The following is a 26,644-nucleotide window of genomic DNA, read 5'->3' as shown; positions in this document are numbered from 1 at the left end:
AAAGAAAAATTCTATGTTTATAGGTCTAGATACTGTTTCTAATAATGCCTTTTTTAATACTTTTTTTTTTGAGAAGTTTTTGCTATAGGACGTGTGCCCTCGCCAGCAAGGGAGAGACAGAGAGATAGAAAGTGAGAAATCACCCCCTGGGGGGATGGCCACGCCGCAATCCCTTCTCCTTCATTCTCTTCTCAGGATCTTAGACATGCATGTACAAGCGTCCAGCGTGAGTTAAAGCCACCGGGTCTGGGACTTGAACCATGGTCGACTACATGGGAGTCCAGCGACATGGCCATTACGCCAACTGCTAATCCCCTAATAATACCTTTTTAATTATCTTTATTTTATAAGAAAAGGAGCTGAATATAGCATTGATCTGTAAACTCTAAGGAAGAAGGGATGAGCAAAGGAGCCGAGTGAGTAAACGGGTTGAGTGTACAAGAGGGTGCCGACTGGGAGAATTAGATAGCTCCTGAGCCAGGTCAGAATGGTGGTCCCATAGTCATAGATCATGGACATATGATTAGCCTGGACCCTATAGCCCCAGGGAAGAATCAGTGAGGGGTGATGATGTGCTCCCATAAAGTGCCTGGTAGCAGTGTTGTCCCAGCGGGCCAACTCTAGCATGAAGGCATGGACAGCTATTGACCATGTTATTTAAGCACATTGTTATGCCTATTCCTTAATACCTCACCCAGTCTTCAATCATTGCATGACAGCATTGACATTCTACTGCTAATTTATATTCTCTAAAACCAAATTTGGGGATGTCTCATTTACAGACTCAGCATTTTGGTTATCTATCTTGTATACGGTCATATTCCTACAGCCAAGCTTAGTGCATTGGACATAGCAGATATCTTAATAAATACTAAATGAATAAATAAGTGAAGGACCCTTTGGACACCTTTGATTGGTGAGAGGTCTACGATATCTGACTGTATCTTGGGGCCATAATGGAAAACATTAGAAATCTCCAAGATGCATATGGAGGTAAATCATCCTAGAAGGAGCCAGTCTAATTTGGCCACCTCTTCCCTTCTCCATCTTTTCCCAGTATGGCACAGTGTCCTTGTGCACCTCTGTGTCTAGATCTTCCCAGAATGACTCTGGCTTACACCATTGTTCTTATTGTCATTTTAATTGAACCTTGCAAAGCATCATATTTTAAAAGTCCTCTAAAGTATTTTACATTACTATAATGTGAGTTTAATGTGGTTTTGTCTAAGAGCAAAAAGGATCAAGTTCTAATGGAAAAGATGACTTTCCACAAATTTGAAGATTCTACAAAAAATACTTACAGGAAGTATGTTCCAGAATCCTTAAAATGCAATAAAAAATTGACAAGAATAGGGAATATTCTCCAATTGGGGTATAAAAATACACCCCAAACATAGTGGCTTAAACACACACGGCTTGACAGTTCTCACTGAGGGTCTTCCACATGGTAAGACTGGTGTCGTCTACAGACTTGACCGTGCTAGATGTCCACAAGGGTTGCTCCAAGGTTGGTGGCGATGCTGTTGGTCAGTTGGGAGCTCAAGGTCAGAGCTCCTACCTATGTACTCCTCTTGTAATGTGGGCTTCTCACAGTTTTATGCTCTTGGTTTCTCACAGCATAATATTTTCCAAAAGGAAGAGTTCCCCCAAAACAAGCACTCTAAGAAGCTCAGAAAGAACTGAAAATACCATCACCCAATCTGCCACTTTTGAAAAAAATAAAATAGCAAATGCAGAAAGCAGTGTTTTCTAAACCACCCTAGTCTGTCTAAAGAGAGATCTTTCAAAAAGAGCTCAACTGTCAAAAGTCTACTCACTAGGATTTCATTAGCCAGGGAGACTTCTTATCCCGGGAAGGGACTGGAGTTGATGCTAAAATGCAGACACCATGCCACATACTATTACAGCTTCCATCTATTCTTCTAAGGGCCCATTTATCTTTCTTAAAATTTATACTCCCTTAAATACTCCCTATTATTTCCTCTCCTCTTGCTATATTAAGATAGTATAAAAATTCCTGGGACCAGCAGTTAGCGTAATGGCTACGTCGCTGACTCCCACGTAGTCAACCATGGTTCGTGTCCCAGACCCGGTGGCTTAAAACTCACACCGGGTGCATGTGCTTGCGTGCCCAAGATCTCGAGGGGAGAATGGAGGAGAAGGGATTGCGGCGTGGCCATTCCCCCTGGGGGGTGATTTCTCGCTTTCATCTCTCTGTCTCTCTCTGTCTTTCTGGCAAGCACATATGCCTTATAGCAAAAACCTCTCAAAAAAAAAAAAAAAAAGATAGTATAAAAATTCCTAAATTGAACCACTCTTTTAGAGTTTTCACTTTTTTTGTGTGAGGTTATATATAATACTAAAAATTAATAAGTTCATTTAACTTTGTTCGAGTTAACCTCTGTGTTGTTAGTTTATTTCATAAACCTAGCTGTCAAAATCTTTCTCCTCTAGATTAACCTCAGAAGTTCCCACATATCCCTTCAACAAAATGCTATTAGTCAGACAATAGAATCTGGCCTGACTTAAGGAGAAGAGAATTAAACATCACCATTTGAATTAGGCATAATCTGTGAGTACTTGATGGACAGGAATTGAGGATGGCTGTATTTGGAGACAAGAGACTTTAAGTGTGAATAAACAACTTAATTTTCCAGTGGTTCATCATTTGTGATTGGATAGCTGAAGTTTGACAATTGTTGGGGTTACTCATTCGCAGATAAACAAAATTGTTTTAAAAAAATCAAATGTCATCATTTATTCACTGATCCTTTTAACAAATACATGTCGAAGACACGGAGTGGTAGGGTATAGCCTCTTAAAGTTTATAATAGGTACGAAAAATTATTAAAAAAGTGAAACCCTATCACTCAAAAATATTTATTTGTATCATTTAGTGAAAGTTCTTCTAGACCTACCTGCCTCTCTTTCGTTCTCTGTGCATATCAAATGTACATAGTATTTATTTATAGGTTCATTTAATAAATATATAATATACTAACATTATATTTGAATATATACACATGCATATGTATATACACAAAGTGTACAAAATACACACACTGGGCGGGACCAGCAGTTAGCGTAATGGCTATGTCGCTGGACTCCCATGTACTTGATCGCGGTTCGCATCCCAGACCCGGTGGCTTAAACTCACGCCGGGCACGTGTGCGTGTGTGCCCAAGATCCCGAGAGGAGAATGGAGGAGAAGGGATTGCGGTGTGGCCATCCCCCCTGGGGGGTGATTTCTCACTTTCTGTCTCTCTTTCTGGAGAGCGCACGTACCTTATAGCAAAAAACCTCTTAAAAAAAAAATGCACATGCTATTTTACAACCTTTTTAAAAATGAAATGCTGTATTGTAGAATATACTTCCATGTCAATAAAACTTCAGCAATGCTGAACAATGGGTGTTTTCTGGCTCTCTGGTGGTTCCACGGGCAGGATAGCATTTGCAGAAGAAAAATAAATGGAACTAATTTGTTTGTCTATATATTATAAATTTGGACTCTAAGATTTATTATGATTTTCTTTTTTTTTCTTTTACTTTTTTTTGGGGGGAAGAGGTTTTTGCTATAGGGTACGTGTACTTTTCAGAAAGAGAGAGAAAGAGACAGCAAGCAAGAAATCACTCCCTGGGGGAATGGCCATGCCTCAATTCCTTCTCCTCCATTCTCCTCTCGGGATCTTGGGCATGCATGCACACACACCCAGTGTGAGTTTAAGCTACTGAGTCCAGGATGTGAACCACAGTCATCTATATGGGAGTCCAGTGACCCAGCCATTACTCCAACTGCTGGTCCCTGATTTATTATGATTTTCGTAAAAACCTTTTAATAGTCAATAAAAATTAGTGTTTGCTCAGTTACTCAGGGATTGTTAGTTTTGTCTCCATTTGTATTAAATTAAAAGGGTATAATTCCTATCAAAATTATTTTCATATCATTTACATATTCATGTTTACATTTATTAGGTTTCCAAGCTTCATCATTTCTGTTACATGGAAATAGGTCAATGGGTCAAAAGGGGTTTATTAATGAATAAAAGAAGTGATGAAAATAGGAACACAAAACTACAAGTTAGAATAACATAATAATTCTAAATCTGTTAACTCAGTGCATTATCGTTTTAGAAAAAACTTAGTCAATTCTTTCAGAGTTGCACAAAGCATGTTAAAGCTAAAGAGTGGGATGACTTAAAGCAATTGTTCAGTCAGTGCAGTGTAAGTGGTTGAGGTTTTGGAAGTGATGGTTTTTGGAGATGTGAAGGTCTAGTGAAGTGAAGAGAAAGCCATTGGATATGAGGAAAATATCGATATAACTGAGAATGAAGACCGAAATTTTGAGTAAAGAGTAATAGTCTGAGGCAGAATCTAAAATTCAATTGTTTTGAATAATTCTTCCAGAATAATATTAAATTATAAAGCGAGAAATCACCCCCCAGGGGGGATGACCACACCACAATCCCTTCTCCTCCATTGTCCTCTCAGGATCTTGGGCATGCACACGCACACGCCCGGCGTGAGTTTTAAGCCACCGGGTCTGGGATGTGAACCGTGGTCGACTACGTGGGAGTCTAGTGACATAGCCATTACACTAACTGCTGGTCCCCAATATTAAATTATATTAATAGTAAGTTAAAATTATTATATTCTTCCTAAAAAAAAAAAGAGTGTTATTCCTAGCTTTAGTAGACATGCTCCTTACATGTTGCTGAGCATTCATTAGAAATGCATCGTCTTAAAAATATTTTAAAGAAATATCTTCTTTCAGGGGCCGGATAGTGGCACAGCAGTGATGCAACCGAATCCACGTGGGACGTTTCCAGGTTCCCATCTTCCCTGTTCTGTGCACTCCTGGTTCTCACAAATGCCAGTGATCTAGGCTGGCTTAAACTGGAGGTGACTGGCAATATAAAGACTCCGCTGTGGGTGCCTATCTCTCTCTCTCCTGGATGAAATCAACAAATATTTTTTTTTTTTTTTTTTAAGAAAATATAGTATCTATACTTTAAAAAAAATCGGAATTGGATGTTGAGTTATTATTTATGTTTTTTTTTGGCATGTAGTTATAAGATCACATTTTTCCTCTTTTGATCTTCGTATTCATTAAAATTTGAAATACATTTTTTCAACACCTCTTCTAGCCTTTCTAGTTTTATCTTTTTTCTTTCTCTCAAACCACTCTATGAAATATTTTACTTTTTAATCTTCTATTTTATTAATTCACTTTCATCATTTGACTTCCTCCTTATGCTTTCTTAGGTTTTCTTTCCTTGTGTTCCTAAGAAAATAGTAACTTCTATTTTATGTGTAGAATTTTGGGAGTAACAGAGCACTTTTCTCTTAAAACATTGTCTGATCAATTCTTTTGCAAGAGGAAAATGACTCATGGTAGTTGTCTTTAAAATTTAATGAAACTTTAAAAGTTTGGTTAGTAAACACATTGTGAGAACCCAAGAGTTATCACTCTATATTGAATAGAGAGAAATCCCTGACTCTCTTTCTCTCTCTCTCTCTCTCTCTCACACACACACACGCCACACACTGTTTTTCTCTTGTTGTATTGAGTAAGCATATAGAGACAATCTCCAATTTATAAGGTTCGACTTACGGTTTTTCAACTTTAGTAAAGGAGTGACATTAAATTCAGTAGAAATCTAACTCTGAGTACCCATGCAACCATATTGTTTTTACTTTCAGTACAGTGTTCAATGCACTACATGAGTTATTCAATACTTCGTTATAAAATAGGCTTTATTTCAGATAATTTCACCCAACTGTAGGTTAATATAAGTTTTCTGAGTGTGTATAAGGGAGATCAGGTTTGCTATAACATTTGGTAGGTTAGGTGTATTAAACAAATTTTTAGTTTATGCTATTTTCAACTTACAATGGGTTTATTAGGCTGTAACTTCATTATAAATCAAGGAGCAACTGTAGTTAGCTCTAATATTATGGACAAATTTCCTTGATTGATTCATTTTAGTTTCCTCATTAGCTTAAAGAAAGGCCTTTTATATCGTAGGAACATAAAAAAGGCTTTGCCCTATTTGTTTCTCAGTAATGAAAGTCGGGTGTTAAAAAAAAAAAGACCATATTTTGTTTTAACAAACAGGAAAATTACATTTTAAGATTTCACAGTTTTATGCTAGGTTATAAACTAATGTTTAATTTATCTTTATTCCTTCTTGTTAATGAAAGTTGTGAGAGCCATAATTTTCCCCATTAATACAATGTTATCCACACAGCCCATGAGTTCTGATGTTCAATATTCTTTATACAATCATAGAATCTTTTGTAATTGAGGTCTTAGATTCTCCTTGGTCCCCATATTTTTTAGGAAAAGACAGTCTATATAAACATTTCTAAGTGATTGCATTTTCATTGTTTATACATATTTTATTTGTAAATTAATTTCACCATCGTCAGAGGATGTCCTTTGTACTCCACTTTGAGAATTATTCAACATTTTCTTGGTAGACTATTGCTGTGTCAATGTTTGAAATATTTTATAAGCAGTTGTAAAAGTATATTATTCATACAACATAAATTTTTCTCTATATACAGTTATTTGAACAATCCATTATTCAAATGCCTATGGTTTCTTAGGTTATATTTGCTTACCTGCTTTATCGGAGACTGAAGACATCTTAAATTATCCCACAAGTAGTGTTTTTTTTGTTTCTATTTTTTTATTTTCAGCAAGTTTTTTTCATATATTTCAGTTGCAAAATAATTGTATCTACGTTTAGTTACTGGATTTTCATTACTTTGGTATGAAAATAGATATATTTCCATCACAAGACCATGAGCACTTTCAGGAAAGATACCAAATCTTACTTAACTTTTCATATCCAGTGGCTTCATGTCTAGAGAGCAATGGAGAGGAAAGTTTAACTATTTGGGGATAATGGTATCTGCAATGAAAAATGCTACCTTTAAGAGTTTAGATAACATTGTTAGAAAAAAGTAGGGTACAAAGTGTGTTTTCTTTTATTTTTGGAGAGGTTTTTGCTATAGGGCGCATGTGCTTGCCAGACAGACAGAGAGAGACAGAGAGATAGAAAGCGGGAAATCACCCCTCAGAGGGGATGGCCATGCCGCAATCCCTTCTCCTCCATTCTCCTCTTGGGATCTTGGGCACGCACGCGCAGGTGCCCGGCGTGAGTTTAAGCCACCCGGTCTGGGACTCAAACTGCGGTTGACTACGTGGGAGTCCAGCGACATAGCCATTACGCTAACTGCTGGTCCCCAAAGTGTGTTTTCTTAATAAGTGATTTTCTTCTTTCATTTAGTAGTGATATAAGATACAAACATCTTTCATCTATATCTTTTGTCTAGAATTTTCTATTTATTTATTTATTTGTTTAAAGTTTATTAATGTATTTCTTTCCTGAGTAATGGAGAAAGAGAGAAAGAGGGAGGAAAAGAGAGAAAGAGACAGAGAAAAGCATACTCCTTCAGGGTCTTCATGGAGTGATCTGTCCTCAGGCTGAGGCAGCCCTAATCTTGGGCACACATCCAACATGTGCAGGAAGGTCTCAGGAAGTGAACCTCGTACTTCGCCCATTGGGTCAAGTTATGCTACCATTCCATTACCTGGCTCTTGGAATTCTCTTTTTAAATTATGTACACAATGGGGCCAGCAGGTGCCATGGTGGTTAAGGTGTTGGATTTCCACAAGGCAGAGTGTGGTTTGAGTTCTGGGCCTGGCAGCTTGAACATTGTGCCAGGTACATGTGTGTACATACCCAAAATCCCAAGAAGAAACTTGGGGAAAAGGGATTACAGTGTGGCCATCCCACGGGGGGAGGGGGGGTGATTTCTTACTTTCCCTCTCTCTGTCTCTCTCTGGAAAGTACACACACTATGGCAAGTAAAGTAAAATACAAAATAAAATAAAGGACACAAAAAAGCCTTATTTCAAGAAAACAGGAATGTAAACTTTTATGGCAAACTTTACTATGAACTCAGCCAAATTTTCTCATTTTTGAAGACTTTGATCTTTAAAATAGTCTTATATGAGGAGGTATAACATCAGGAATGAAAATTTATCCAGTCTACTTTTATCTACAGTATAAACTATCCTTTTGAAAATGATTTAAAACTGTTGATATACTGCCACAATTTTAATTATTATTCAATATTTACTGACCATGTGCCAAACTCTCGTTAAAAATGTCTATATCCTGAGAATACTAAACAGAGAAAACAACATTGCTCAGCTCAATATTAATTGCTACTCCCCTTCACTTGGACTCTTACCAGGACTTTGGGGAAAGTCATAATTCTTCTTTAGCAATATAACTGCATTAAAAACCTCTCTGAATTGCTTATCTATGAGATACAACCAGTAAGTTAGCGTCTCTTCGGTAATAAACAATTAAACTTCAACATTGCAAGTTTGGGCAAGGTGGACAAGTGAGTTAAAAATGCTTTCTGCTCTCTTAGCACAGTGTGTTGACAAAAACAAATTTATTCCTTGCCTAAAACAAGCAGTCTGAGGTAGGAAATTTGTATTTCTGAAGTATCTTTTTCATGATGCTGTTAATGTCCTGGATCCTTTAATATCCCCTGTGTGCCTTCTTTGTTAGCATAATTTTTTCTTTTTTTTTTTTTTTTTTACATTTTTTTCTTTATTTACATTCATTCACTGTACATCATTATAGCATACAAAATGAGATTTTTCCATTGAGAATACACTGTATATTGGCTCAATCAAGCACATCAACATATGTGTTATTGTCAACAAATCATTTTCCATTTCTTGTTTTCTGTATATTTTGCCTTTTTCCCCATTCTTGATTCCCTATCTCACCCTCTGCCATCTCCCACCCTCCTCCCACACTGTGTCTGGTATCTATTGGTGCTTTCTATGCCTCCCCCATTTTATTGTTTCACTAAATATCTTAATAAATCTAAATATTTTCAACAGCAAGCACAGCTGATATGTACATATCCGTGAACACAAGTCTGACTTTAGGCATAAACCTCAGTGAATAGAATGAACATACTATAAAGTAGCACCTAACTAGGGCTATATAGCTTAACTGCAGTCATCAAATAGGTATTTCTAATGCCGTTTTTTTTTCTTCTGAAATTTTTTTTATTAATTTACATTCATTCCCTGAGCATCATCACAACATTCTAAATGTGGTTTCCCATCTAGAATATACTGTATAGTGGCTTAGTAATGCATGTTATCATCCATAATATTCCATTTCTACTTTCATATATATGTTTTTTACCCCATGTCTAGCCCTCTGCCCTATTCCACTCTCTTATTACACTATCTCTGCTGTCTACAGTTGTCTTCAATCCCTTTTCCCCCAACATTTCGTTGGTCACACAATATCATAAGTAATCTAACTACTTTCAATAGCAAGATCAGCCGATGGTTTCAAGAAAAGCAGTTTTGAACTGGTAAGGATATTTCTTTGAAACTTAAAGCCTAGAAACAGGTTAGTATTCTGTTCAAATAGTAGGAACATGAATCTATTGATAGCTGAAGACAGGACCAAAATCCTTAAAACCGGACAACAAAGCTTAGAAGAAAAGCAGCAATATTTTAGTCAAGTGCATAATTTTTTCTTCATGTCATTGTCTAATCACAAAATGACTGGAGCACTCTTAGCATACTATTTATTTTGCAAACACAAAGGAAAAGTTAAGCAAGTAGGAGAACTAGCACCTAAATCAGAAAGAGCAACAATTTCCCAGAAAGCCTCAGCGTCCAGGCTTCGTGGCCAAGTTGTACTGTATATACATCCTAACTGTGCAGAGGTCTGCGGAGCTGAATGATTCTAACTGGACACTTTGCTGTTGTGAACAATGTCAGGGTTTCTTAGGAAGAAGGAGAAAAAGATATTTAGTAACCATTAGCAGTTTTCTTTTTCTTTCTTTCTTTTTTTTTTATCATTTGAAGTGTTCTAAGAGACTGTTTTCTTGTGAGACATCAGTGCCTAGCATTAGGTTCTATACATGCTCAGATAGAAATAAGCAGACAAAGCATCAGTGAGTCCATAATGTATCTTCATGAGAATTTTTATTTATATATATATATATTTTTTTTTTGAAGAGGATTTTGCTATAGGGAGCATGTGCTCGCCAGACAGACAGAGAGAGACAGAGAGACAGAAAGTGAGAAATGAGCCCCCAGAGGGCATGGCCACGCCACAATCCCTTCTACTCCATTCTCCTCTCGGGATCTTGGGCACGCACACATGCCCAAGTGAGTTTTAAGCCACTGGGTCCGGGACTCGAACCATTGTCGACTACGTGGGAGTCCAGCGACATAGCCATTATGCTAACTGCTGGTCCCAATGCGGTCTCATCATATAGCACATAGCCTCACAAGTGGAGTGTGACCTACATTTAAGCCCCCTACTTACATTAACAAGATACCGTTGTGGAGTGAACAACCTTCATAGCTGTATGTGGAAGCACTAGGGACAGGGCAGAGGGAAAAAGGAAAAGTACAATTAGATAATGCTTTGGTTTCTTTGATAAATCTGGTTGGTTCTGGGAACCAGCAGTTAGCGGAATGGCTATGTCGCTGGACTCCCACATAGTCGACCGAGGTTCGCGTCCCGGACCCGGTGGCTTAAAACTCACGCCAGGCGCGTGTGCATGCGTGCCCAAGAATGGAGGAGAAGGGATTGCGGCGTGACCATCCCCCCTGGGGGTGATTTCTCGCTTTCTATCTCTATGTCTCTCTCAGTCTGTCTGGTGAGCGCACGCGCCCTATAGCAAAAACCTCTCCAAAAAAAAACAGTCTGGTTGGTTCTAACTATTCTGCCCTTGCTTTTATGGAAACAATGCTAACCATGCTCAACAAACATAATGTGTTGGTAGTCATTATGAAGTATAGGTGTGAGGTATTTAGAGGTCTTAGTGAGAATTTCCTGATGCCTAATTAAATTTTACATAGCTGATGAGAAAGAGAGAGGGAGATCTACTTTCTAAGGACATATAAGACATAAAACACATAAAACACATAACACATATAACACATAAAACAACAGTGAGTTTGTCATCAATGAGTAGTTTATTTTGTTGTTGTTCTTTGGTTACTTTTTTGCATTTTAATCTACTTTTTAAAAAAGAATTATTTATTTAATGTTATTTTATTACTCATTTTATTTTAATTAGACCAGAGGGAGAGAGAGAGAGAGAAAGAGAGAGAGAATGCAAGCCACCAGGTCCAGGTTCTGAACCGTGGTTGGCCATGTGGGAGTTTCCGGTGCCTTAACCACCATGCCAACTGCTGGTCCCCTAACTTATTTTTTTATGCTTTTTTGGAGAGGTTTTTGCTATAGGGTTCATGTGCTTGCCAGAGAGACAGAAAAAGATAATTCACACACACACACACACACACACACACAGGAGGCATGGCCATGCCTGAATACTTTCTCCTCCATTATTCTTTTGAGATCTTGAACTCATGTACACCTGGGCTCTGTGTGAGTTTTATGCCGCCAGATCTAGGATTCGAACCACAGTTTGCTATGTGGGAATCCAGTGAAGTAATAATTATGTCATCTGTTGGTCCCTATTTTATCATATACATTCAATCAGTATACATCACTACAGCTTGTAAGATGAATTTACCCAACATGAATACACTTCACACCAGTCCAGTTGAAGATATCATACACGTTATCAACAGACAATTAACCACTTCTCTGTCCCTTACATGTCTTGCCTCTCTACTTTTCTCCTTGATTCCTTTTCTCACTCTCCCCCAACTCCCAACCTCTTCTCACACTGTCTCCAGTGTGTATAACCATTTTCCATGCTTGTATATTCTCTAATATTTCCATTTTCTCATAGAGTGTAGACAATTAGTATAAAGTGGAGACATACAATGTCTCTCTTTCATAGGCTTGCTACACTCAGCAGTAAATCTTCCATATTCATGCACTTTCTATCAAACACCAGGGTCTTGTTTTTCTATGACTGAGTAGTATTTCATAGTGCGTATGTGCCACACGTTTTCAATCCATTCTTCTGCTTGTGGATATTTGGGTTGGTTCCATGTCAGCAATTGTGAGTGATGCCACAATAAACATAAATGTGAAAGCACATTTTTGAATGCGAATTTTCCTATCCTCTCAGTAGATAACCAGGAGTGGAATTGCTGAATCATATGGTAATTTTATTTGTAGATATCTGAGGAACCTCTATATTGTTCTCCACAGTGACTGGACTAATTTACATTCCCACCAACAGTGTAGGAGAGTTCCCTTTTCACCAAAGCCTCACCAGCACTTATCGTTTGTTTTTGTTGTTTTTGTTTTTATATTAGCCATTCTTACTGGGGTTATGTGATATCTCATTGTGGTTTTAATCTTCCTTATGATGAGGGATGTTGAGCATTTTTTCATATGCTTTTTGGCTGTTCATATGACTTCCTTAGAGAATTGTTTATTCAGTTCATTTTCTCATATTTTAATTGGGTTGATTTTTTTTTTTTTTTTATGATTCACGTTAAGCCACTTGAGTTCCCATGTATTCTGGTTATCAGTCCCTTAGATAAGGCATAGTTTCCAAAAAAAAAAAAATACTGCCATTTCTAGAGTTATCAATTTACACTAATTACTGTCTTAATGCTATGTAGAAACTTAACCCGATATTATCCCACTTATCTATTTTTGGGATTATTGCCTGTGCTTTGGGGATCTTACTTAAGAAGTCCTTTCCTACCCTGATGTCTCCCAGAGTTTTGACCAATAGTTTTATAGTTTGAGGTCTTAGGTTTAGATCTTTGATCCACTTTGAGTTGATTTTTGTTCATGGTGAGAGATAGGTCAGATTCATGTTTCTCCAGGTGGATAACCAGTTTTTCCAGCACCATTTGCTAAAGAGGTATTCATTTTTCCCAATGGATTATCTGGTGACCTTAATAAAAAAATCAGTTGACTAGAAATCAGCAATTAGCATAATGGCTGTGTCACTGGACTCCCATTTAGTTGACCGCCGTTCGCATCCCGGGCCCGGTGGCTTAAAACTCACGCCAGGTGTGTGTGCATGCATGCCCAAGATCCCAAGAGGAGAATGAAGGAGGAGGGATTGTAGTGTGGCCATCCCCCCTGGGGATGATTTCTCGCTTTCTATCTGTCTCTCTCTGTCTGTCTGGCGAGCGCACGTGCCCTATAGCAAAAACCTCTAAAAAAAAAAAATCAGTTGGCAATATATTTAGGCGTTTAATTCTGGGGTCTCTATTCTTTTCCATTGGTCCAACATCTGATTTTGGGCCAATACTATGCTGTTCTGATTATCACAGTTTTGTAATATATTTTAGAGAGTGAGATGCCTCCTACTCCTCTCTTCTCTGTGTAGCATTGCTTTGGTAATATGCGATATTTTACAATTCTAGACAAATTCTATGATTTTCTTCTCTAGATCTGTGAAGAGTGTCTCTGGTATTTTGATTGGAATTGTATTATGTTTGTAGATTAATTTGGGTAAAACTGACATTTTGATTATATTAATTCTTCCAATCCAGGAACATCATATATCCATCCAATTTTTTTGTGTCATTCTTTAATTCTTTTTTAAGATTTCATAGTTTTCCTTGTCGAGATCTTTGACTTCTTTTATTTCTAGGTATCATATACTTTTTCTGGTTATGGTAAATGATATTACTTTCTTCAGTTCTACCTCAGTCTGCTTGTTCTTATGTAGAAATGCTATAGGTTTTTGTACGTTGATTTTGTATCCTGCCACTTTACGGTATTCAAAAAACTTCCATGAGTTTTATCATGGATACCTACGGGTTTTCTATCTGTACAATGATGTCATCTGTGAATAAAGATAATTTCACTTCTTCTACTTGAATGCCTTTTATTTTATTCTTTTTTCTGACCACATTGACTAAAACTTCCAGCCCTATATTGAAAAGAAGTGGAGAGATATGGCAGGCCATTTGCAGCTAGAAGTTGTGAGGCAAAGACCCATCGTTCATCCTCTTCCCCACTCATCTTAGAACTCTCAAGTATGTTGCGTGGGACTTTGAGATGACATTTTGCCCCTCCCCACCGATCTGGACATCCGTTCCAGTGGAGGGCCTTGTCCTATAGCAGGATGCTTGAGGTTGGAGGCTGTTCAGCAAAGACTTTGTGGCTCATCCCCTCCTTGACTCCCCTTTGAACTCTCAGGTATGTTTCTTGGGACTTTGAGAAGATCTTTTAGTCTTCCCTGTCCCATCTGAATATCCATTCCTATGCAGAGACACAGAGCTGCAAAGAGACTCTGACTTGTCCCCTGCCATGTGCCTCTGAATTCTAAGGCTTCAGTGTTTTCTAAAACATACGGCACACAATGTGCACTGTGTGATCCCTTCTCTGTTCCTGAATTAAAGCTCAGCAGCTCAGTCTTAGGCATATCAGTTCTCTAGAAGTGGGGGGAGGACTTTGAATCATTCAAGACCAGTGACAACAGTGCAGGTTGCTGGTGAGCATCAGGGAAGTAGAGCAGCAGAGAGGTCACCAATAACCTACTCCCACATGCCTTTAGTGCTTAGAATTAACTCAAAGAACTTGAAAGAAGCATATAAATCACCAGATGGCTAGAAACCATCGCAGAGGCACAAGAAATGTGAGCAACCAACAAAATATCTCTCTGCAAAGGGAAAACATCAATTCCTCATTATCCACAGACAACACAGTGGAACTCATGGAAATGTCAGATAAATAATTCAGACCATTTATTGTGACAAAACTAAATGAGATGCAAGAGAAAAGAGACAACAAACTCAAGGAGATGAGAAAGTTCTTTCACGATTTCAAAGAAAAAATAGACACAATAAAAAAAATCAAGTGGAATTGTTAGAAATCAAGACTGTGATACAGGAAATTAAAATCTCACTTAAAAGCATTAAAAGTAGATTATATCAGGACCAGCAGTTGGTGTAATGGCTATGTCGCTGAACTCCCATGTAGTTGACTGCAGTTCAAATCCTGGACCCAGTGGCTTAAACTCATGCCAGGCACATGTACGTGCATGCCCAAGATCCTGAGAGGAGAATGGAGGAGAAGGGGTTGCAGCGTGGCCATTCCCCCTGGGGGGAAGTTGTGTTCTTGCTTTCTGTCTCTCTGTCTCTCTCTGTCTTGCTGCTGAGTGCTTATATCAAAAACCTCTCAAAAAAATAAAAAAGAAAAGTAGACTAGATCATGCAGAAGATCAAAACTTGAATGTAGAAGACAAAACCTCTGACCCAGAAAAAATTGTCAAAATACTGAGAAAACAGACAAAAAAAAGGACAATATGAGAAATACTAAATACCATTAAGTGCCCAATCATCCAGATAATTGATAATTAGTATCCCAGAAGGTGTAGATCCTGGAAGAAAACATTCCAAACCTAGAGATGCATTCGAATATCCAAACCCAAGAAATACAAAGGACCCCACATAGAATAAACCCAAGAAGATCTTCCACAAGGCACGTTATAGCCACATTGGCCAAAATCACAAAGACAAGATACTAAAATTGGCAAGAGAAAAACATCAAGTTATTTACAAAGGCTATCCCATCAGGATAACATCAGACTGGAAAAAAATGCAGGCAAGAAAACAATGGGGAAATATAATCAAAGTGTTAAATGAAAAACAAGTTCAAACAGGATTACTATACCCAGCAAGATTATCCTTCATAAGGAAAAAATATTCTCAGATAAACAAAACCTGAAAGAATTTTCAACTCCAGACCAGCTCTACAAGAAATCCTGAAGGGAGTGCTATACCAGAAAAATTAAAACAGACAGACAGCAATAAGAGAACAAAAAACAACCAAGAAAGTGGCTCAATTAATAATAGGAACAAGTTTGGAAATATTGGTAATAACATTGAACATTAAATTCTCCAATCAAGAGACACAGACTGACTGAATGCATGCAAATACAGAAACCCTCTATCTATTGCCTACCAAAAAATGCACATTATGGATAAGGACATACATAGACTAAAAGTGAAGTGCTGGAAAAATGTAATCCATGCAAACAGAAATCAAAAAGGTGGGAGTCATGATACTTATTTCAGACAAAATAGGCTTTAAGACAAAGACTGTAAGAAGAGACAAATTAAGGGCATTATATAGTAGTAAAAGGGCTAATTCATCAAGAGGACATAACACTTATAAATATCTATGCTACCAAATAAGGAGCATCTAAACACATGAAGGAAAGACTGCTAGAGCTAAAAGGAGAGATAGGTTGCAACACTATAATTGTTGGGGATCTCAACACTCCATTATCTCCTTTAGACATATCTTTATGACAAAAAAATAAGCAAAGAGATACAGGACATAAGTGATACTATAACTCGAAAGGACATGACAGACATCCATAGAACTTTCCACTCTAAGACCACAAAATATACATTTTTCTTGCCCCACAAGAAGCCTTTTCAAAGATTGACCATGTGATGGGCACAAATCAAGCCTTTACATATTCAAAGGCATAGAAACTATATCTAGCATCTTCTCTGACCATGATGGAATTAAACTTGATATTAATTTCAGGAAAAATCCTCAAAACTACACAAACACATGGAAACTAAGCCACCTATTTGTAGATGATTTCTCAACTAGTGAATATGTCTGAAATCAAAACATTTATGGAAACAAATGATAATGAGTACACAAGTTTCCATAATCTATGGGACACCACAAAAACAGTCATAAGAAGAGGAGATTCGTAGCAATTAGTTCATAAGAAAAAGATGGAAAGATGGCAAATAGACAGCTTAACTTCATGCCTCAGGAACTTGGAAAAACAACAACAACAACAACAACAAAATGCCAGGAGAAAAGAAATAAAGACTTGAGCAGAAATAAATGAAATAGAAAATAAATGAACTATACATAAAATAAATGAAAGCAAAAGCTGGTCCTTCGAAGAGACTAACAAGATCAATGCACCATTAGCTAGACTGATTAAGAAGAAGAAAGTAAGAAACTAGATAAATACGAATGAAGCAGGCAATATTACAATAGACACAATAGAAATATAAAACATCAATAGAGGATACTATGAACAACTATATGCTAACAAACAGGAGAACATGGAGGAGATGTATAAATTCCAGGATGCATATAATCTACCAAGATTGAATCAGGAAGACATAGAAAGCCTGAATAGACCTCTAACAAGCAATGAGATTGAAGGATTAATAAACAAAACCTCTTTAGCAAATGGTGTTGGAAAAACTGGGTACCCACCTACCCACCTACAGAAAGATAAAACTGACCCCTATTTTTCACCATTAAGAAAAATAAACTCAAAATGGATCAAAGAACCTAAGAACTTAAACTATAAAACTACTGTTGGAAAACACTCTGAGAGACATTAGGGTAGGCAAACACTTCTTTAATAAGATTCCCAAAGCACAGCCAATAATCCCCAAAATAGATAGGTAGGATTGCAACAGATAAAGAAGTTTCTTTCTTTCTTTTTTTTTTTGGAGAGGTTTTTGCCGCTATAGGGCGTGTGCACTCGCCAGACAGAGAGAGAGAGACAGAGAGACAGAAAGCGAGAAATCACCCCCCAGGGGGGATGGCCATGCTGCAATCCCTTCTCCTCCGTTCTCCCCTTGGGATATTGGGCACACATGCACACGCACCCGGCGTGTTTTAAGCCACCAGGTCTGGGACACAAACCATGGTTGACTACATGGTAGCCCAGCCACATAGCAATTACACTAACTGCTGGTCCCCAGATGAAGTTTCTACACAGCAAAGGACACAGTAATTAGTGTGAATTGAAGGTGGAGAATATTTTTGTACACTATGCCTCAGGTGAGGGACAGATAATCAGAATACACAGGGAACTCAAGGGGTTTACCTGAAAAAAATAATGACTTACCCAATTAAAAGATGGGAAAATTAGCTGAACAAAAAACTCTCTAAGGAAGATATACAAAAACAAAATGCATATTAAGAAATGATGAACATCCCTCATCATAAGGGAGATGCAGATTAGAATCACAATGAGATACCACCTAGCCCCTATCAGAATGACAAAGATTAAAAACACAAAAAATGGCAAGTGTTGGCAGGCTTGTGGTGAAAGGAGAACTCTCCTACATTGTTGGTGGGAATGTAAATTAGTCCAGCCATTGTGGAAAACAACATGAAGGTTCCTCAAAGACCTACAAATAGAACTACCATGTGATCCAGCAATCTTAACCTGAGTATCTACCCAAAGAATAGAAGAATGCCCAGTCAGAAAAGTGATTTCACATCAATGTTTATTGTGGCATTATTCATGATTTCTAAGACATGAAACCAACCCAAATGCCCACAAACAGATGAATGGATTGAAAATGTGGCACATATACTCTGTGGAATACTATTCAGCCATAAAAAATAACAAGACACTGGCATTTTATATATATATATATCATGTACATCATGTTTTTAAAGATGTATATATTGTTGAATGGCTAAATCAATCTGATTAGCATAAGCATCAACTCACATACCTCCCCTGCTCCCTGTGAGAAAACTTAAAAATTTACTGTCCTTTCCGTAAAAGCAGTGGAAATAGTATGAACACTGGAGACAGTGTGGGAGAAGGGAAGAGTATAGGGAAGTAAATTAGGGAGAAAAGATAGAGAGGTAAGACATTTGTGGGACACAGAAATGGTTTATTGCCTGTTGATGATAACGTGTATAGTATTCTTAACTGAACTGGTCTGAGGTATATTTCACGTTGGATAAATTCTCTTTATAAGCCAAATGATGTATAGCAATCTAATGTTTAAAAATAATAATAATAATTTAAAAAATAAGAAAAGGATGGGACCAGCATTTAGCGTAATGGCTATGTCGCTGGACTCCCACGTAGTTGACCGCGGTTCTAGTCCCGGACCCGGTGGCTTAAAACTCACGCTGGGCGCGTGTGCATGAGTGCCCAAGATCCTGAAAGGAGAATGGAGGAGAAGGGATTGTGGCATGACCATCCCCCCTGGGGGGGGATTTCTCGCTTTCTGTCTCTCTGTCTCTCTCTGTCTGTCTGGGGAGCGCATGCACCCTATAGCAAAAACCTCTCCAAAAAAAAAAAAAGAAAGAAAGAAAGAAAAGGAGTGGAGAAAGTGGGTAGCCTTGTCTTGTACCAGTTTTTAATGTAAGAGTTTTTAGTTTTCCCCCATTCAGTATGACGGTAGCTATATATAATTTTTTTATAGATGGCTTTTATTGTGTTGAGAAACGTTCCTTCTATGCCAATTTTGCTAAGGTTCTTAATCATGAAGCAATTTTTTATTTTATAAAATGTTTTTGCTACATCAATTGCTATGATCATAAGGTTTTTATATTTCTTTCTGTTAATATGGCATATGATGTTTATGGTCTTGCGTACATTGAACCACCCTTGCATCCCTGGAATAAAGCCTACCTGGTTGTGATATATAATCTTTTGTACATGCTGTCGGATACACTTTGCTAGTGTCTTTTTGAGAATTTTTGCATCTATATTAGAGATATTGGTCCATAGTTTTCCTTTTTGATCATGTCCTTATCTATTTTGGGGATGAGAGTGATGAATTTTATATGTATTTGGAAGGGTTCCTTCCTTTCTTAAAAATATGATAATTTTTTATTGCTTTTACTTTTCAATACAATTAATACTTGCTACATAGACTTGCCTGAAATTATAAGTTAACTGTTTGGAGTTAACAAGAAATGAATTATTCACTTTGTAAAACATTTAACTTTTTAAAGAAACTTTTGTTTCACTTTTCATTGTTATATAGGAAAGCTAAATTATGGTTTCAAACATGAGAAATTTGCTTCAAAAAGTACATTAATCAAAGTATGATTTTAAATATAACACACATCTATTCCACAACCTGAATCTATTTAACATTGATATTAGCCTTTCTGTTATTTCTTTCTCCCCCCAAAAATGTGGTCTGACTTTATGAAACAGCAATTCATAAGTGACTGCCTTCTCAGGGGATATCTGGCAATATCTGCTGCAATTCTAGTTGTTATGGGAGAAAGGGTGATAATGGCACTTAATGTGTAGAGCACAGAGATGCTACTAAAAGTCTTACATAGAGCACAAAGATGCTACTAAAAAATCTTACAATGCACAGGATGAAGCAAGGCAATGAAGACTTGTCCAACGTAAATGTCAGTAAAACCAAGGCTAGAAACCCAGTTGCAGAGGACTCAATTCCACTTTGTGAGTACTCTCTCTGCCATTTGAATTCTGAAAAATACATATTTTACCAATTGGTAAATACTTTAGAAGATATAAGCTAACCAATCTCATTGCCAAAAGCAATGGTTACCTTTAAGTATCAAAATGATACTTCTAGAATGATAGAAGTTAGAACATTTCCCACTTAATTTCCCTTACACCTAGACCACCAGTTTAATCTGTTAATATGATAGGTTTGAAGTAGCCAAGCAAATATTTTCTTTTGTTTATTTTTCTAGACATTGACAAAAATTATATAAAATATTTGGTGAACAGAAGTGTGCTTTACATGTTTCTGAAAATGTCTTTTACAATATACCAAAACTGAAAAACTTCATTTATTTATTCAAATTTGTCATAACTGGGGGTTTGGACAGGGTCAATTTTTATTGTTCTCTCTCTTTACAGTATTTCTTATGAATGTCTTTTACAAAGAGCAGCACATATACGTGGGGTATGTGATACAAAATTACAAGTCAAGGGAACCAGTTAGCGTAATGGCTATGTCACTGGATTCCCACGTAGTCAACCACGGTTCGCGTCCCGGAACCGGTGGCTTAAAACTCACGCCGGGCGCATGTGCGTGTGTGCCCAAGATCCCGAGAGGAGAATGGAGGAGAAGGGATTGCGGCATGACCATCCCCCCTGGGGGGTGATTTCTTGCTTTCTGTCTCTATGTCTGTCTGTCTGGTGAGTGCACGCGCCCTATAGCGAAAATCTCTCAAAAAAAAAATTACAAGTCAATTGTTTTTTTCACATGAAAGTATCATATGAAAGTTCTCCTAAAGGAACCAGATTTAAAACAAAAACCATTCTAAATTTAAGTAGAGAATATTTTCAGTAATCACTCATCTATGCTTTCACATTCTACACATTTTTTCATGGTCAACAAACTGATTTAAATGATTTAAGTTATCCCACCGTTTAAACAGAAAATTACCTTCAGTAATTTTAAACCATGGAGTTGGCTTAATTTTACCATGGGCTGCTTTTTTCAGAAGTGCCTGCAGTTCTTCCTTTGACACATAATCTCACCAGCTTTTAATCTCACCAGGATCTGGATTCGAAGTTACGTTCTTCCTCACAAACAAGATGTAATCAATTTCGCGTTCACCCAGATACCATCAGACTGAGCTTTGTAGTACATTCGTGTTAGATCATTAATTTCTTCTGGTGGAACCTCTTCCATGGGAATTCCTAACTCAGCTTGTAAACGCCTCCGTGCTGCGCATTTTACTCCAATGGCATCGTTCTCTTCAAGCTCACCTGGGCTACTTCATGGAGGACTACAACAAGTATTGGTAAAACAACCTGGAAAGGTCATTTTAGCATCTGATCTCTGTTGTAGCAGGAGCTTATTCTCACTGTTGAATAAGAAGACACCAAAAGCTCGATGCAATAATTCTTTCTCAATGTTTTCCTTCAGATGACAATTCTTCTTGGTCTCAGCCCCAATATATATTTTTTTGACATACTATAATATTTAAGTATTTATGTCAAAAACATATATTGACAAACCATTAGACAGACTAATCAGGAAAAAAAATAGATAAATGAATCTGATAAAATCAGTTATGAAACAGGCAATAATACAAAAGATATCAAGGAAATATGAAAAAAATCGCTAAATACTACAATTCACTATACATTAACAAATAAGACCTTGATGAGATAGACAAATTTCTGGACACATACACTAAACATAGTCGTTTTCATCAAAAAGAATACGCACCTCTGCCAGGAGTTGTATCTGTTTCCCAACAAGGTGGTCAATATTTATTTCGGGCATCCTTACAAAATGTCTGATCTGTCAGAATGCTCAAGCTGGTGACACAGGTGCTGAGACTCGCACTGGGTCCTTTTTTATCTTTAGAAATAATTCGAGTAAAGTTGTGGTTAACTCTCCTTTAAAAGTTTTGTAGAGTTCAGAAGTGAAGCAATCAGGACCTGGGCTCTCTTCATTGGGAGGTTATTTATTACTGATTCAATCCCATTGCTTGTTATGGTTCTATTCAGGGTTTCTATGTATTCCTGATTCAATCTTGGTAGATTATATGTGTCCAGAAATTTGTCCATCTCATTCGGGTCTTCTTGCTTATTGGCATGTAGTCTTTTATAGTATTCTCTAATAATGTTTTCTATTTCTATTGTGTTTGTTATAATATGTTCTGTTTTGTTACATATTTCATTTATCCAACTCTTTTCTCTCTTCTTAATTAGTCTAGCTAATGGTAATTTCAAAGAATCAGATTTTGCTTTATTTTCTGTATAGTTTGCTTATTTTATGTTTCATTTATTTCTGCTTGAATCTTTATTATTTCTTTTCTTCTGGAATTTCCTGGATTTTGTTGGTGTATTTCAATTCCCTGAGGCATGATGCTAGGTTGTCCTTTTGTCTTCTTTCCATCTTTTTGCATAATATTTGCTAGGGATGTCCCTCTTAAGAGTGCTTTTGCTGTGTTCCATAGATTATGAATACTTGTGTACTCATTATCATTGATTTCAATGAGTCTTTTGAATTCAGTCTTAATTTCTTCAGTAGTTGTGAAGTCATTCAGGAGCCAATTCTTTAGTTTTCATATGTTTATGTATTTTTTTTTCTGAAATTAATATCAAGTTTAATTCCATCATGGTTGGAGAAGATGCTGGATATGGTTTCTATGCCTTTGAATCAGTAAAAGCTTGCTTTGTGCCTTATCATGTGGTCAATCTACAAAAACATTCCATGCAGGGGTAGAGAAATGTGTATTTCTTGGTTTTGGGGTGGAAGGTTCTATAGATATCTGTCAAGTCCATTTTTTTTTTAATTTCAAGAAAAGCAGTTTTAACTTTAATAGATCAAAATTTTAAAATGTTAAGAAAAATTTGCTTAAGACTTAAAGCCAGGAAAAAGTTTAGGATTCTGTTCATACAGTTAGGAGATAACTAAAACCTCAAAAAGAGATATGGACAAAGCTAAAATCTAGTAACAAGTGCACTATAATTTTCCTTTTAAACATTTTTTTTAATCTTTCCATTACCCTTTTATTAAGGAGAAGCATAAACTAACTTATTTGCAAAAAAGAAAAATAATGTTTGATCTCAATTTGGTCTGTTGTTTGCACAAAGCCCCACAAGAAGACTAATTGACTTGGTTGGCTTTGCTGGAAAATTTTATTAGGAACTTCAGATTAGACTCTTTTTTTAAAAACCTCCCAAGGTTACTGAGCCAAGCCAGGAATTCACTTTCTGACTATGCCTTTAAGTACCTGTACTTGAAAGTTTTGTGGGCCTGTAAGGAAGTGACATGTTTTACTTACCTGCCAGGTAGAACTATTTATGATACCAGACAATCTTTCTAAGACTTCTGTTCATTTTCATGAGATCTACCTTAGTTCCTTAGCTTTCTGGTCATATCTTCAGATATGACCTCCCAGTCAAAGTCCTGTCAAAAAGCAGTATTTCCAATTTCTGATACAAGGAAACAGATATTACTAAACTTATGCAAATAACCATTCTGCCACAAAATAAGAATGCTCACAAATATTTTCCAATTTCAGAGGGTTCAGGAAGGGAGAAATATTTATATTTCAATGTAAAAAAAAATTTAAACAAATTGCTGAACCTATCAACAGCTCAAAACAAAAATCCTTAAATCTGGAAAGGAAAGGATAGAAGAAAATCAGTAATGTTTTAGTCAAAAGTCATAAAATTCTATTTTACCAGTTCAGTCTCATTTAATTAAACTCTCTTCTGTTGAATTTGCAGTGTTACTTTGGTCCAATCTTTCCGTTTAAATCCCAGAAGTTAACATTCAATGTTATTACTGATCTTTACAAACTCATCCCTATCATTAAGTTAGCCATTTTCTTGGTTGTTTTTTTTGTTCTCTTATTTCTGTCTGTCTTTAGTTTTCCTGGTATAGCACTCCCTTCAGAACTTCTTGGACTGGTCTGGTGTTGGTAAATTCTCTCAGGTTTTGTTTATCTGAGGAAGCTTTTGGCTTTTGTTTTGTTTTCCATATGAAGGATAATCTTGCCAGGTATAGTATTTTTGTTTTTTACTTAACACTTTAAATATATTTATCCATTCTTTCCTTGCTCACATTGTTTCCAATGAGAGGTCCAAGGTTAGCCTGATGGAATATACTTTGAAAGTATATTCTTTGAAAGTATATACTTTGACGTCTGTGGTTTTGGTCAAACTGGCTATGATGTGTCTTAGAGATCTTCCTGGGTTGATTCTAGGTGGGGTCATTTGCATTTCTTGGGTCTGGATCTTTGAATGCCTCTCTAGGTTTGGAAAGTTTTCTTCCAGGATTTCATGGAATAGATTATCAATGCCCTTATTAGTTTCTTCACCTTCTTGGATACCGATGATCTGGATGTTTGAACATTTAATGACATCTATCATTAGTCATATATTGGTCTCATTTTGGGGGATTATTTTCTCAATCTTTTCAATGAAATTTTCTAGGTCAGAGGTTCTGTCTTCTACCTCTGAGATGCTATCATCTGCATGATCTAATCTGCTTTTAATACTTTCAAGGGAGGTTTTGATTTCCTGTATTACAGCCTTCTTCTCTAATAATTTTGTTTGGTTGTTTTTGTTTGTTTGTTTGTTTGTTTTTTATGGTGTCTATTTCCTCTTTTGAATTGTGTAAGAATTTCCTAACCTCCTGGAACTCATTGTCTGCTTTCTCCTGCATCTTCTGGAGTTTGTCATCTCTCTTCTCTTGCATCTCTATTAGCTTTGTCACTATGAATATTTTAAATTCTTTATCTTACATTTCCATGAGTTCCCTTGGATTGTCTATGGATGATGGGGAGTTATTCTTTTCCCTGGCTGGATCTGGAGGGCAGGCGGGTGAAGTCTGGGGAGAAGGTCTTCAGTCTGCTTTGGCTACTCCATTGTCTCACAGAGTTTCCCCAGTATTTTCAACCGGTAGTTTTATAATTTGAGGTCTTAGGTTTAGATCTTTGATCCACTTGAGTTAACTTTTGTTAATGGTGAGAGATAAGGGTCCAGGTTCATCTTTCTACAGGTGGATACCCAGATTTTTCAACACCATTTGCTAAAGAGGTTTTGTTTTTCTCACTGAATTGACTGACACCCTTTGTCAAAAATAAGTTTGCTCTATATTTTGAGATTTGTTTCTGTGGTCTCTATTCTGTTCCATTGGTCTACATGTCTGCTTTTGTGCCAATGCCATGCTGTTTTGAAGATCACAGCTTTATAATATATTTTGTGGTCAGGGAGTGAGATGCCTCCTACTCCACATTTTATGCACTGGATTGCTTTAGCAATAGGGGGTCTTTTATGATTCCAGACAAATTCTATGATTGTATTTTCTAAGTCTGTGAATAATGTCGCTGGTATTTTGATTGGTATTGCATTAAATATGTAGGTTAATTTAGGTATAATTACCATTTTGATTATATTAATTCTTCTAATCCAGGAAAGTGCAATATTCTTCCACTTTTTAATGTCATCTTCAATTTCTTTTTAAGATTTTTATAGTTTTCCTTGTCAGAGTCTTTGACTTCCTGAGTTAGATTTATTCCTAGTATCTTATACTTTTCTTTGCTATGGTAAATAGGATTGTTTTCTTTAGTTCTGCCTCTGTCTGCTTGTTGTTTGTATGTAGAAATGCTATAGATTTTTGTTAGTTGATTTTGTATCCTGCCACTTTACTGTACTCCTTTATTTATTTATTTAAAGAATTATTTTTTATTTAAATTTATTTGTTTTAATTTGACCAGAGAGGGACAGAGTGAGAGAAAGAGGGAAAGTGAGAAAGTTAGTCACTAAGTCCATGACTGGAACTGTGGTTGGCTTTGTGGGAGTCCAGTTCCCTTAACCACGATGCCAACTGCCAGCTCCAATGTATTCATTTATTACTCTGAGAAGTTTTTTTTGTGGCTACCTTGGCTCTTCTATGTATACAATCCATATCATCTGCAAACAGATCATTTCAACTCTTCTTTCCCCATTGGAATGCCTCTTATTTTATTCTCTTTTCTGATTGCATTGGCTAGGACTTCCAGCACTATATTGAAAAGGAGTGGAGAGAGTGGGCAGCCTTGTCTTATATCAGTTTTCAGTAGAATAGTTTTCAGCTTTTCCCCATTCAGTATGTTAGCTATAGTTTTTTCATAGACAGCTTTTATTATGCTAAGAAATTATCTCTTTATGGCGATTTTGCTGAGAGTTTTAATCATGAAGGGATGTTGTATTTTGTCAAATGCTTTTCTACCTCGATTGAATTGATCATATAGTTTTTATCTTTTTTTCTGTTAATGTGGTGTATTACATTTATGGCTATACATTATATTTTAATGCCCTTTACTATGTTTTCTTATATGAACACTTACTATCTGGGTTTTTTTGTGATTAGTGTCTGTTTTCAGTGACACCCACCTATTGCCCAAACAGCAATCAATAAATTTATTTGACTTTT

At 36.7% G+C, this 26,644-nt stretch overlaps 1 pseudogene; it reads right to left on the bottom strand.

Annotated features, from left to right (window-relative positions):
- Nucleotides 1–21,065: 21,065 nt before the first annotated feature.
- The window catches only part of LOC102475685 (isopentenyl-diphosphate Delta-isomerase 1-like), an 8,067-nt pseudogene continuing 2,488 nt past the window's right edge, over nt 21,066–26,644 (bottom strand).

Source organism: Tupaia chinensis, unplaced genomic scaffold (genome assembly GCF_000334495.1).
Source record: "Tupaia chinensis unplaced genomic scaffold, TupChi_1.0 Scaffold148884_1, whole genome shotgun sequence".
NCBI lineage: Eukaryota > Metazoa > Chordata > Mammalia > Scandentia > Tupaiidae > Tupaia > Tupaia belangeri.
Note: the sequence above shows the minus strand (reverse complement) of the source record. Positions and strands in the feature narration are given on the sequence as shown.